The 15,158-nt window shown below is 47.3% G+C and overlaps 1 protein-coding gene across 5 annotated transcripts in view; it reads left to right on the forward strand.

Moving 5' to 3' along the window:
- Window positions 1-268: 268 nt before the first annotated feature.
- Window positions 269-15,158, forward strand: part of fbxw2 (F-box and WD repeat domain containing 2) — a 73,202-nt gene continuing 58,312 nt past the window's right edge. Inside the window, exons 1-2 of one of the 5 annotated variants that reach the window (XM_049738713.2) lie at window positions 272-648; window positions 7,729-8,171. The gene's annotated coding sequence lies outside the window, so the exon portion shown is untranslated. Of the gene's footprint in view, window positions 649-675; window positions 1,824-7,728; window positions 8,172-15,158 lie in introns of those variants that run through there. The other 4 variants (XM_049738715.2, XM_049738712.2, XM_049738720.2 and 1 more) reach the window with 4 other exon arrangements.

Here is a 15,158-nt window from a genome sequence, read left to right on the forward strand (position 1 = left end):
AATTTATTTGGGGACGCCTGGAGTAAATAATTCTATTTTCCACTGACTGGAAGTACTGCACTACAGCAGTCTACTGTTGTAAGATGGCCGACCAGTGGCAACAGAGTGAAGTCAATCTATAGTAGTGTGTGTGTGTGTGTGTGTGTGTGGGGGGGGGGGGGGGGGGGGGCGTTTTATAATCTTTGTATCTGCATAAATTTGTTTCATTTTTTTTAGATACATTACTTTAAACATTACTGTAATTCATCTTTTCGCTAAAACCAGAATTCGGGACGCTCGGGATCATTGCTCCAGCTACCGTAACGAATCTGCCCATGTGTAGAAGAAAATTGTTGCTCCCTTGAAAAGCCCTGCAACAGTAGCCACTGAAACAGTTCACCATCCTCAAACATAAAAATCTATAATTCACCCGGTGTATTTAGTTGTAATAGCATCTGGATATATATGAGGCGCTATGCCACTAGATGCATTATGTGACGTTTTCTGTAAGGAAAGAATGCTGGCGTGGTGGACAGCAAACGATACCAACGAAGCTAGCTTACTTGAAAAAGCATTTGAACTTGACTACTGCCAGGTTACCTTCCAGCTGAATACTATATTAAGTAAATGAACTATGGCTAAGGTGGCGATAAGGATTTCTCCAATCTGGTTAGTACATATTTTGTATCAACATTTCCACTGTTAGACAAGTACACGGTAAGCTGTTTTTACTGACGAGAAAATGGTCTTTGTGGAACTGTTCTTACGTTGTCACGTTCATCCCTCTGCATTTGCCACTACGCACCCAAGTCGCTACACTCATGTCCTAGACTATAGTAGTTTAAATCTCACGGCAGTGTTTGCTGTGTTATGGTTTGTTGTGTGCTAGTCACGGTAAGACGTCGAAAACATTGAATTAGACATTCATCTGCCAGCAATAACATTTTACTAGTTGAAATTTACTTTCATAAGAAGCTCGGAAATGCAATTTATTTAAGGTATTCAGTAGTTTTTAAAATGTATAGTCATAATAATACTGTAATTTCAAACCAGAAGTGTCGTCTTGTACTGCAACGTTATCTCTCACAAACCATTGATAATATTTCACATAGATTTGACCTCCTAATATTCATAAAATTACAAAAATTAAGTAATAAAAAGTAATTAGTAAGTTAAGCAGTAAAAGTCAAGGAATAATGTAACTAATGTCACTTAAAAGTAATTTATATTTTTGGAAGTTGTTAATTTGCAGTGACCAACAACTCTATTATTGCTCTGTTGTGAATGGCTCTGATTGGTCAGTTGCTGGAGCGAGGAATTTGGGCCTGCCGTGAATTGGCAATTTATTGTGATAACGGTACGTTCAGTGTTGGGAAAGTTCTCTCATTTTTTATAATCTCTGGGGACTTATACCATGCTACCTTAGATGCTACTTGGCCCGTACTCCATTAGGCTGTTGACTGTCCTATGAGAAACAACAGGACTATTAACCTACTGTATGTTAATGTGAGGGATGCATACACTGCCACACCCCTGTCTCCATTGGGGAAGTCGGACCACAACCTGGATCACCTACAGCCTAAGTACGCCCGCCTGTTTTGAAGGCAACCGGTTATGACTCACACCATCAGGAGGTGGTCCCCTGAGATGGAAAGTGCACTTTGACTCCACTGACTGGAATGTGCTGCTTGATCCATACGGTGAGGACGACGAGTTGCTGACCCTGACAACACAGCATCATTGCTCCTTGCGTCCCCCCCATCTTGGCACATGCCATCACTGCGGACCAGGTCAGCCGACAGCTGAGGAAACTTCATCCCAGGAAAGCAGCAGGCCCCGACAAGGTGTGTCTAATACTACTGAACTGGGGGAGCCACTGTAATGAGTCTTAAACCTCAACCTGTGACCAGGGAGCGTGCCTACACTATGGAAGATATCTTGCATCACACCGGTCATCGCCCCCTAGACAACACAGTATCACCACCCCTTGGCTCCCCCTGCCCCCCCCGCCTCGACACATGCCCTGTCACACATCACCGTGGATCAGATTCAAGATTCAAGAGTTTTTATTCGCCATGTTTGAACGTGCCAAACAAGAAATTTGACTTCGGTAAATCACAGCCTCTGTTCAACATTTGACTAACAACAACACTCAGGACATGTGAAAAATGGCAGATATTCTCAAACATCCCCTGATCTTAAACTCCCAAGAGGGCAAGGAAAAACTCAAAACTCCAGCTAGGGGAAATGAGAAACCTTGAGAAGAGACCACAGATGGGAGGATCCCTCTTCCAGGATGACCAGGCTCTTCTAGGAAACCAAGCTGCAATGGATGCAGAGAGGACACATAGTACAAACAGTGTAGACAATTCAAAAAAGGTGTGGAGAGCAGGATGTTATTGCACAGTAATGACTCTGAGACTCTAAGAGTGGTGTGAGTTCATCAGAGCAACAGCCTGGGGGAAGAAGCTGTCTCTGTGTCTGCTGGTTTTGGTGTACAGAGCTCTATAACGCCGTCCGGAGGGGAGTAGTTCAAACAGACTGCAACCTGGGTGAGAAGGGTCTGTAGAGATGTTACAGACAGTGATGGAGGTGCAGAGAACAGACTGGATGATGGCAGTGTAGAATGTATTCAGCAGCTCCTGCGGTAGATTGAACCATATGTGTACAATGACTTTTTTTAGTTTTATAGGGGCACGGCCATCGGTGCAGCATTTGAAGAAAAAAAGAAGGCCTCCTTTTCAGTCCTCCTCTTGCTGGGTGCATTAGCACCTTTATTTGCCACAGACACGTAAATGCCTTTCTTGCATGTCAAGCACTCGGCTTCATAAGGGTAACGACCCTGTTGAAACCACGGGAATTGTTTTTATTCAACTTCTCCGTGAATGTGCATTTTCGTTTCGGCATTGCTTCCAAACACTCGGTGGAGAGTGTAGACTGGCCAGCCCACCCTACTTTGTAGCAAAGTGACTAGATTTGAGGAGAAGGGTGTAACTTATTTGCGAACGATACAGAAAAACCTGGAATTGAGTGAAATGGAACGGAGTGGCAATTCTATTGACAATGTACTGTACTAGTATTATGTTTGAGGCAGTCCCACAAAATCCCGGACAATTTCGAAATTCCCCCCGGATATCTTTTTCTAGGGCTCAAAAGTAGGACATGTCCGAGAAAAAGAGGACATCTGGTCACCCCAGCTCAGGGGTCGGCAACCCAAAATGTTCCAATAACCATATTGACCCATCCATCCATCCATCTATCCATCTTCTTCCGCTTATCCGGGGTCGGGTCGCGGGGGCAACAGCTTCAGGAGGGACTCCCAGACTTCCCTCTCCCCAGCCACTTCATCCAGCTCATCCCGGGGGATCCCAAGGCGTTCCCAGGCCAGCTGAGAGACATAGTCTCTCCAGCGCGTCCTGGGTCGTCCCCGGGGTCTCCTACCGGTGGGACATGCCCGGAACACCTCCCCAGGGAGGCGTCCAGGAGGCATCCTGATAAGATGCCCGAGCCACCTCATCTGGCTCCTCTCAACGTGGAGGAGTAGCGACTCTACTCCGAGTCTCTCCCGGATGACCGAGCTTCTCACCCTATCTCTAAGGGAGAGCCCGGACATCCTGCGGAGAAAACTCATTTCGGCCGCTTGTATCCGAGATCTCGTTCTTTCGGTCACGACCCATAGCTCGTGACCATAGGTGAGGGTAGGAGCGTAAATCGACCGGTAAATTGAGAGCTTTGCCTTTTGGCTCAGCTCTCTCTTCACCACAACGGACCGGTACAGGGTCCGCATTACTGCCGACGCTGCACCGATCCGCCTGTCGATCTCACGCTCCATCCTCCCCTCACTCGTGAACAAGACTCCAAGATACTTGAACTCCTCCACTTGGGGCAGGATCTCATCCCCGATCCGGAGAGGGCATTCCACCCTTTTCCGATCGAGGACCATGGACTCGGATTTGGAGGTGCTGACCCTCATCCCGACCGCTTCGCACTCGGCTGCGAACCGTTCCAGCGAGAGCTGGAGATCACGGCCTGAAGAAGCCAACAGCACCACGTCATCTGCAAAAAGCAGAGACGCGATGCTGAGGTCCCCAAACCGGACCCCCTCAACGCCTCGGCTGCGCCTAGAAATTCTGTCCATAAAAATTATGAACAGAATCGGTGACAAAGGGCAGCCTTGGCGGAGTCCAACCCTCACTGGGAACGAATCCGACTTACTGCCGGAAATGCGGACCAGACTCTGGCATCGGTGATACAGGGATCGAACCGCCCTTATCAGTTGGCTCGGCACCCCGTACTCCCGAAGCACCCTCCACAGAACCTCCCGAGGGACACGGTCGAACGCCTTCTCCAAGTCCACAAAACACATGTGGACTGGTTGGGCAAACTCCCATGCACCCTCGAGGATCCTGCCGAGGGTGTAGAGCTGGTCCACTGTTCCACGGCCAGGACGAAAGCCACACTGCTCCTCCTGAATCCGAGGTTCGACCTCCCGACGGACCCTCCTCTCCAGCACCCCTGAATAGACCTTACCAGGGAGGCTGAGGAGTGTGATTCCCCTGTAATTGGAACACACCCTCCGGTCCCCCTTCTTAAAGAGGGGAACCACCACCCCAGTCTGCCAATCCAGAGGCACTGTCCCCGATGTCCACGCAACGTTGTAGAGGCGTGTCAGCCATGACAGCCCCACAACATCCAGAGCCTTTAAGAACTCTGGGCGGATCTCATCCACCCCCGGGGCCTTGCCACCGAGGAGTTTTTTAACTACCTCAGTGACTTCGACCCCAGAGATTGGAGAATCCGCCTCAGAGTCTCTAGGCCCTGCTTCCTCAATGGAAGGCGTGTAGGTGGAATTGAGGAGGTCTTCGAAGTATTCTCCCCACCGACTCACGACGTCCCGAGTCGAGGTCAGCAGCACGCCATCCCCACTGTAAACAGTGTTGACGTTGCACTGCTTCCCCCTCCTGAGACGCCGGATGGTGGACCAGAATTTCCTCGAAGCCGTCCGAAAGTCATTCTCCATGGCCTCACCGAACTCCTCCCACGCCCGGGTTTTTGCCTCAGCAACCGCCGAAGCCGCGTTCCGCTTGGCCATCCGGTACCTGTCAGCTGCCTCCGGAGTCCCGCAGGCCAAAACGGCCCGATAGGACTCCTTCTTCAGCTTGACGGCATCCCTTACCGCCGGTGTCCACCAGCGGGTTCGGGGGTTGCCGCCACGACAGGCACCAATGACCTTACGGCCACAGCTCCGGTCGGCCGCCTCAACAATGGAGGCGCGGAACATGGTCCACTCAGACTCAATGTCCCCCGCCTCCCCCGGGACGTGGGAAAAGCTCTGCCGGAGGTGGGAGTTGAAGCTCTTCCTGACAGGAGATTCTGCCAGACGTTCCCAGCAGACCCTCACAGAGCGTTTGGGTCTGCCAGGTCGGACCGGCATCTTCCCCCACCATCGGAGCCAACCCACCACCAGGTGGTGATCAGTTGACAGCTCCGCCCCTCTCTTCACCCGAGTGTCCAAAACATGCGGCCGCAAATCCGATGACACGACTACAAAGTCGATCATCGAACTGCGGCCTAGGGTGTCCTGGTGCCAAGTGCACACATGGACACCCTTATGTTTGAACATGGTGTTCATTATTGAAAATCCGTGTCGAGCACAGAAGTCCAACAATAGAACACCGCTCGGGTTCAGATCAGGGGGGCCGTTCCTCCCAATCACGCCCTTCCAGGTCTCACTGTCATTGCCCACGTGAGCATTGAAGTCACCCAGTAGAACGATAGAGTCCCCAGAAGGAGCGCTCTCCAGCACTTCCTCCAGGGACCCCAAGAAGGGTGGGTACTCTGAGCTGCTGTTTGGTGCATAGACACAAACAACAGTCAGGACCCGTCCCCCCACCCGAAGGCGGAGGGAGGCTACCCTCTCGTTCACCGGGGTGAACCCCAATGTGCAGGCGCCCAGCCGGGGGGCAATAAGTATACCCACACCTGCTCGACGCCTCTCACCGTGGGCAACTCCAGAGTGGAAGAGAGTCCAGCCCCTCTCGAGAGGGCTTGTACCGGAACCCAAACTGTGTGTGGAGGCTAGTCCGACTATATCTAGTCGGAATCTTTCTGCCTCGCACACCAGCTCGGGCTCCTTTCCAGCCAGAGAGGTGACATTCCATGTCCCAAGAGCCAGCTTCTGCAGCCGGGGATCAGACCGCCAAGGTCCCCGCCTTTGGCTGCCGCCCAGCTCACATTGCACCCGACCCCTTCGGCCCCTCCCACAGGTGGTGAGCCCATGGGAAGGGGGACCCACGTTTCCATTTCGGGCTATGCCCGGCCGGGCTCCATGGGCGAAGGCCCGGCCACCAGACGCTCGCCTTCGAGCCCCGCCTCCAGGCCTGGCTCCAGAGGGAGGCCCCGGTGACCCGCGTCCGGGCGAGGGAAAACTAAGTCCATTTATATTACTCATCATAAGGGGCTTGTGAGCCGTGCTTTGTCTGGCCCCTCACCTAGGACCCGTTTGCCATGGGTGACCCTACCAGGGGCATGAAGCCCCCGACAACATGGCTCCTAGGATCATAGGGGCACGCAAACCCCTCCACCACGATAAGGTGACGACTCGCATATTGACCCTCCCCGCAAAAAAAAAAAAAAAAGCATACCTGTCTGGAGCCGCAAAAATCTAAAATATTCAAGATTCAAGAGTTTTTATTCGCCATGTTTGAATAAGGACGTGAAAAATGACAAATATTCTCAAACATCCCCTGATCTTAAACTCCCTGGAGGGCAAGGAAAAACTCAAAACTCCAGCTAGGGGAAATGAGAAACCTTGAGAAGAGACCACAGATAGGAGGGTCCCTCTTCCAGGATGACCAGGCTGCATTGGATGCAGAGAGGACACAGTACAAACAGTGCAGACAATTCAAAAAAAGGTGCGGAGAGCAGGATGTTATTGCACAGCATTGACTCTGAGACTCTAAGAGTGGTGTGCGTTCACCAGCGCAACAGCCTGGGGGAAACAAGCTGTCTCTGTGTCTGCTGGTTTTGGCGTACAGAGCTCTATAACGCCGTCCGGAGGGGAGTATTTAAACAGACTGCAACCTGGTTGAGAAGGGTCTGTAGAGATGTTACTTGCACGTTTCCTGGTCCTGGACAGATACAAGTCTTGGATAGATGGGAGGTTGATACCAATTATCTTTTCTGCAGTCCTGATTGTCCGTTGCAGTCTGTGCTCGTCTTGTTTGGAGGCCAATCCAAACCAGATCCAGATCAGACGACAGCTGAGGAAACTTCATCCCTGGAAGGCAGCAGGCCCGGACAAAGTTTGTCAAAGACTGCTTAAAACCTGCGCTGCTGAACAGGGGGAGCCACTGCATTGGATCTTAAACCTCAGCCTGCATCTAGGGAGAGCGCCTACCCTGTGGAAGACGTCTTGCATCACACCAATCTCTAAATAGTGACCTGAATGACCTTTGGCCAGTTGCGCTTACTTCGCACCTGATGAAGACGTTGGAGAGGATCTTCCTCAGTCTTCTCAGACCTCAAGTGCACCACATCCTGGATCCCCTACAGTTTGCATAACAGAGTAGAGGATTCCGGCCCTTTACCTGCTGCCATTCATCCCCTCCCTCACCGTCTGTTGTCTTCCGTGTTAGAGCAACGCTAGCATCTGATCTGTTGACTGCCGCTTCTGTCCCGGACCGTGTTTGTTACTTGTTTTTCGTTTTCCCATTTTCAGTGCGCCCATCTCTTCTTTTATTTTTCTAGTGTTGTCTTCCGTCAACCTCGCATCTCTGCAGTTCCACTCGCACCTATCGATTTCCTCTCCCTCGGACTACCAGATATGTTAGCCAGCTAGCCAACAGCCAGCTGGATCCTCCTGCCTCCCGGCTCTGAGCCTGTGGCTGCTTGCTCTGGACTTGACAACAACTCTGACCCAGCTCTCTGGCCATCCGGCCGGCATCCTCCGGAGGAGCTTCCACTCCCTGCGAGCTTGCCAGCCATGGCTCAGCTGTGTGCCACCACTGGGGCCTGCCGTTTGTGCGGGTACAGTCGGAGTCAACCAACATCACCACCCAGTTCACTGCTGCTTCCACACAAAGCTGGGATCCTTCGCTGTCGCCGCTACATCTGGACTTCCCCAACGGCTCACCCATCCTCTCTTTCTGAGAGGATCCCTCTGCCAAGAAAAGCGGTGCCGCACAGCAGCGGTACGCAACCTTTTTACTAACAAGTGTATAAGTGCATCTGACTTCACAAAAATCACAACAAATCCATAGATTCGACCTAAATAAGATAAGAAAAGTAGATACAACATCAGTAATTTGCTGATTACTGTTATTTACAGACATGGTTCAACATTAGTAAATTATTAAACCTCTCAAAAACAAAACAAACATCATGCTATTTTGAAGAAGGAAGCTGACTTCAGGAAACAAAGTCAAATCTAAACAGCTCTACCATTGAAAGAGATAATGAAAATAAGATGTTTGTACTCGTAGTGGATTACCTCTTAGGATAGAAACCACATATTGTACATGTAAACAAGAAATTAGCAAGAAGCATATCCGCCCTATAGAGGCTACAAAATAAGTTAACACATCAACTTTATAAATAGTCTATTTGCCGCCATTAGAACCACATCTACACTATTGTGCTGAAGTTGGGGGTCACACTAATAGATCTTCACTGAAACCTCTTTTCAAACTGAAAAAACAAGCAACAATAATTCTATTTTAACCTTTCCACTTAAACTGACTTTTTTTTTTTTTTTTAAACTCTTGAGTACTTAAGCTCTAGGACCTAGTCAAGTATATTACATTACAAAACATGTACAAAGCTTTCAAAAAATTGTTGCCTGAAAATATCAAATGTGTATTCAAACTAAGGAAAATAATTTTGGCCTCAGAGTGTTAATGTCTGAGCAGCCGCAGATAGACCCTACACTCCAAAGTCACACGTTAGTGGTGTTAAATAAACTGTGGACCATTTACATACTAAAATAAAGACGTCTGAGAATCTGAAGGTCTTCAAAAGAAAAATAAGTGTTTTTTTGATCAACCGATGCCAGGGTTACTATGACGTGAACATAATATAATGCTCTGTGGGCTATGTCTGTACCTAGATACAAAATCTGATTAGATATGAGTCATGAAATCAGCTGAAGTCAGCTCCAGCATTCCCGCGACCCTTGTGAGAAAAAGCGGTTCACAAAATGGATGGATGGTGTTGGATTTGGTCCACAATTTGGGAAGCACGCTAACTGCGCTTCATCGCAACAGCCACAGCCAATTCACTCACCGCATGCTCGTTTTATTTCTTCAGGAAAAGAATAAGACACCATAACAAAAAAATGACTTAGTTAAGTTCAATCCACCACCCAGCTCGCGGTACCTGCCTCCACCTGTCAGTGGATCACCAGCTTCCTGACCAACAGGAGACAGCAGGTGAGGCCGGGGACCATCACATCCGACACCCAGATCACTAGCTCTGGCGCCTCCCAGGGGTGCGTACTCTCCCCACTGCTCTTCTCTCTCTACACCAACGATTGCTCTCCAGGCGACTCTTCGGTGAAGCTCCTGAAGTATGCGGACGACACCACTCTCATCGGACTGATCCGGGTCGGTGACGAAACTACGTACAAACAGAAAGTGGAGCAGCTGGTCCACTGGTGCAGCCAAAACCACCTGGATCTGTACCCGCTCAAGACCGTGAAGATGACAGTGGACGTCAGGAGAGACCGTTCGCCACTTCCACCCCTCACCATCCTCAGTAATGCTATTCCCACCACAGACACCTTCAAGTTCCTGAGATCCACAATCTCCCGGGACCTGAAATGGACCAGCCACATAGACTCTGACCGGAAGAAGGCCCAGCAGAGGTTGTACTTTCTGAGACAGCTCAGGAAGTTCAACAGGCCACAGGAGCTGCTGAAGCTACACTGCCATCATCCAGTCTATCCTCTGCACCTCCATCACTGTCTGGTTTGGATCGGCCACCTAACAAGACAAGCACAGACTCCAACGGACAATCGGGACCAACCTCCTATCCAAGACTTGTACCTGTCCAGGACCAGGAAACATGCAAGTAACATCTCTGCAGACCCTTTCACCCAGGTCACAGTCTGTTCAATCTACTCCCCTCCGGACGGCGTTGCAGAGCGCTGTACGCCAAAACCAGCAGACACAGCTTCTTCCCCCAGGCTGTCGTTCTGATGAACTCACACCACTCATAGAGACTCAGAGACATCACTGTGCAATAACATCCTGCTCTCGTCACTTACATGTGTTTAGTTACCTGAATGTTGGCAGTCACTTAAATGTTGTACTGAGGCTGCAATCAACCGGAGTCAAATTCCCTGTTTGGCATGCAGAAGCTTGGTCAATAAAGCTTATTCTGATTCTGAATCACAATTCTTGTTAAGAAAGCTCTGTTTTCAGGAAAAATACGATATAGCTGGGATTTTCGTCCGACAATGCTTACGAGCAGAAAATCGGCATTCTGAAAAAGCAATGACAAAGTTCCTTGATCAGCTTATGTATGTTCAGTTGCCGGTGGGGGCTGAGTTTGACTAGTGACGATTCCATGGGGGTGGGGGCAAGTTCGATGAGAGTTGATTCCCTAGGAGTGGGGGGTGGCGAGGGGCGATTCGGTGTGTGTGTGGGGTTGACTTGGCGGGGGCTGTTTTTTTTGTCCACCTGCTTCCAGTCTTTCGGCCTTGGTGATCACCCTTTGGCTGGGTTCTTGGCTGTTCCTCTCCTGCCACTCTCTCTCTGGCACCTCTGCTGGTTTTATCTCCAAGTACCGTATTTTCTGCACTATAAGGCGCACTGGATTGTGATGCACACCTCGATTTAATTTTTTATTTTAGAAATTCATTCATATGTAGGGCACACCGTATTAAAAGGCGCATAGAATAGAAGATACTGCATCAAACTGGGGTTGACTGAGGTTGTGCTAAAGGGAATGTCAACCCAGCTCCTTTTCCGTATGAAAGTGATACGGTTTGGCTTCTCCAGCAACCCCACTCGTTTTTTATGATCATAAACTTACTTTACTTTAAAAGAAAGAAGCGAGTGCGTGCGTTGATGCGTAATGCGTTGATTAGCTCCTTAGCTTTGGTGTCTATGTGCTGCGGTGAGTGGGGGGCAGTTCACTGTGATTGCCTCCTGTTAGGCTTACCTGCATGTCAATCAAGCGATGGGATGAAAATGATACGTTTGGCTTCTTGGTCAAGCAACCCCACTCATTTCTGATGGTCATAAACTTTCTTTAGTTTAAAAGAAAGACGCGAGTGCGTGCGTTGATGCGTAATGCGTTGATTAGCTTCTTAGCTTTGGTGTCTATGTGCTGCGGTGAAGGGGGGGGAGGGGTCACTATATGCTCAACTCACTGTGATTGCCTCTCGATAGGCTTACCCTGATTGATTGAAACCTTTATTGTTCCCTCTGGGGAAAATTTGTTGTCAAACAGCTCGTGACATTTAAAAAGAGGAAGACAAACAAAAAACAAAGTTCACAACGCAATAAATATAACACACTGCTGGTCCAATAACATGCAGTGCAAGCTGGTAGTTTACTAAAGTGCATCATGTGCAGATAAAAAGTCTCAAGTCTCTAGCTCCAGGTCTCCCCGCGCCTGCGGGCCTGATTGTAGAGTGGGAGTGCAGCTGGAATAAATGACTGTCCAAATCTCTTTGGGCTCTGACGGGGGAGGACAAATCTGTTGCTGAATTTGCTCCTCGTCCCCGTAAGCTCGATGTGGGAGGGATTGGCCAACATGGCCGCCAGTTGTTTCCCCATCCTCTGTTCGACCACCGTCTCCACGCTGTCCAACCCGGTCCCTACCACAGAACTGGCCTTCTTCACTATCTTGTTCAGCCTGGTCGCGTCCCTGGCACAGATGTTGCCTCCCCAGCAGGCCCCGGCGAAGAACAGGACACTGGAGACCACTGACTGTTAAAACGTTCTCAGTAGCCTATTACAAACATTGAACGACCTCAGCCTTCTCAGGAAAAACATCCTGCTCTGCCCCTTCCTAATAAGAGCCTCGGTGTTGTCGGACTAGTCCAGTTTGTTGTTAAAGTGTACCCCCAGGTACCTGTAGGAGTCCACTCTTTCAACTTCCACACCCTTGATGGTGATAGGGGCTGAGGTCCCTTTCTTCCTCCTAAAATCCACCACCAACTCCTTGGTTTTGCTGATGTTGAGCAGAAGGTGGTTGATGTCGCACCACTTCACAAAGTTCTCCACCAGGGCCTTGTACTCCTCCTTGTCGTCTGTGATATAGCCCACAATAGAGTATGTCAATCAAGCAATGGGATTAAAGTGATTCGGTTTGGCTTCTTACTTGGTCGAGCAACCCCACTCAATTTTGCTGGTCATGAACTTTCTTTAGTTTAAAAGAAAAATGCGAGTGCATGCGTTGATGCGTAATGCGTTGATTAGCTTCTTAGCTTTAATGCCGGGCTTGCTGCGGTGAGGGAGGTGGGGTTTACTGTGACTGCCTCCGATAGGCTTACATGTATGTCAATCAAGCGATTCTAACCTACAGAAAAAAAACAAAAATTAAACGTCATGTGATCGACCAGTAGTAGCTTACTTCGGTGACATCTCTGACCACGGTTGCCGTAATGCTGAAAGCGAAGTGACCTTGTAATTTACTCGTCGTACTAAAAGGTACTGAAACGTTGGCTGAGTGCTGTGTACAACGAGTAGGGATCAACAAATTCATCAATTGATCCATATATAAGGCGCTCTGCATTATAAGGCGCACTGTGGTTTTTTGAGTAAATTTTAAGTTTTTAAGTGCACCTTATAGTGCAGAAAATACGGTATACTTTCTGTAAAAAAATTTCTGTCATTTTTGCACAACCGACCTTCTGCATACATCCACTCTACCCTCTGTCACACATCATCCATTCATCATCCTGTCAATTTGTCATTTTGTACGGAATTACGTGAACTTTTGGGTGTGACATAAACTGTTAGCCAGGAACTGAACTTGTGATCATGCTGCATTTAGCAATTTCATTAGTACTCGATTCGTTAATGTTTCCTGACTATTTCCATGCAAAGCTTTTACCACTTACCATGCATTTGTCTATTCTTTTCTCATTCCATGCACTTACTTACTTTGTCACATTCTCAGTTAATCGTGCTTCCAACTAGGGTTGTCACAAGAACCGATACTTCCGGTACCAATTCAGTACCAACACGCAAAAAATACGTCGATTCCTGTTTTTTTGTGGTACCGTCAAAACCGAATATTTAACTTTTCACTTTGGTAACTGTGTCGATTTTTGTCGGAACTGAAAGGGGCAGTATACGCATGCGAGCAGCACGGAGCAGCAGTCAGCGGCGCTGAAGAAGAAGAAAAATTCTGTCTTTCATAACAATGGCTTCAGCAAGTGGGAGTGGAAGTCCAACACGCCGGCTTGTTGAGAAGCCAGCTCACTCAAAGAGTTGTGCGGAAATATTTTGCATTAGAGGCAGATGCAACCGGAGCAATTATAGATTCGAACAAGCCAACATGCAAAAAATGCTTGCGAGGTTAAGTTAAAGTTAAAGGTAAAGTTGGAAATTATTTATCAGTCTTACTTGATGTGACTTGAAGGCTCCATGCCTCTGCTGTTCTTTTTTAATGTCTATAGTTGAATATTGTTATTTATTATCTGTCTTGCTTGTTTTTATAGATGTGTGGCTTGAAGGCTTCATGCCACTGATGCTATATTTTAATGTATAAAGTTTAAGCAGTTTTAAATAAATCAGTGATTTTAAAGGTACAGGACTGTCTCAGAAAATTAGAATATTGTGATAGTTCTTTATTTTCTGTAATGCAATTAAAAAACCAAAAATGTCATACATTCTGGATTCATTACAAATCAACTGAAATATTGCAAGCCTTTTATTATTTTAATATTGCTGATTATGGCATACAGCTTAAGAAAACTCAAATATTAGAATATCATGAATAAGTATACTAGTAGGGTATTCAACTAATCACTTGAATCGTCTAATTAACTCGAAACACCTGCAAGGGCTTCCTGAGCCTTGAAAAACACTCAGCTTGGTTCAGTAAACAAAATCACAAGTATGGGGAAGACGGCTGATCTGACTGTTGTCCAGAGGACCATCAGTGCTTTATGGTGCGAAAAACACGGTATATACACCTCGATTTTGTTTTAGTTTCACACCCAAAAAAAAACAAGACTGGCATTACAAATTGTATACAACAGCAATATTTCATTCTTTAGTATGTTCATTAAATTTGATCCAATTAATCTTCTGCAGGATACGACGATTTCTGCTGTGCCACACACAAATGCCCCAGGGCCACAAGCCCATTGAAGAAAATGAGTTCCAAAACGTCCCACCTAGCTACAAACACAGATATGCTCACACTTCATTGATTAAAGTACATAGGCACACAATTATATTTACACAAAACAATCAATAAAAGAAAAATTGTAAGCATATAATTATCCCTCCACACCAATTCAATAAAGATGACATAACTATGTGATCAACTAAGTGGTCAAGAGAAATGTTTTTATAACTTCATGATCTGATCTATATTCTTGTGTACTTTGAAATAACGAATAATTTTGGGTATATTGCCTGAATAGCTTAAAGACCTTTTAAACTGTTCAATGCATGCCAGATGTTTTTCTAAATTACGGACATTGCCAAGGGCGTCTAAGAATGCTGAATGCTTGATTATATCTTGTGTTTTCCCTAATGCTTGATGTGACGTTATAAATCTTTTTTTTTACTTATTCTAATATTTTGAGATAGGATATTTGAGTTTTCTTAAGCTGTAAGCCATAATCAGCAATATTAAAATAAAAGACTTGCAATATTTCAGTTGATTTGTAATGAATCCAGAATGTATATAATTTTCCGAGACAGTCCTGTATGTGTATTCTGTTGTTTTGTTGTTTTTTACCGTGGTACCGAATTAGTATCGAGAATCGTGGAAAATCACAGGTATTGGTGCCAACTACTGAAATTCTTGAATATCGTGACAACCCTACTTCCAACCATATCTATTCATTGCCCTCTGTCCAAGGCTGGCGTCTAGGCAACACACGACGTCACATCAAGCATTAGGGAAAACACAAGATATAATCAAGCATTCAGCATTCTTAGACGCCCTTGGCAATGTCCGTAATTTAGAAAAACATCTGGCATGCATTG

Source organism: Syngnathus scovelli, chromosome 13, assembly GCF_024217435.2.
Source record: "Syngnathus scovelli strain Florida chromosome 13, RoL_Ssco_1.2, whole genome shotgun sequence".
Taxonomy (NCBI): domain Eukaryota; kingdom Metazoa; phylum Chordata; class Actinopteri; order Syngnathiformes; family Syngnathidae; genus Syngnathus; species Syngnathus scovelli.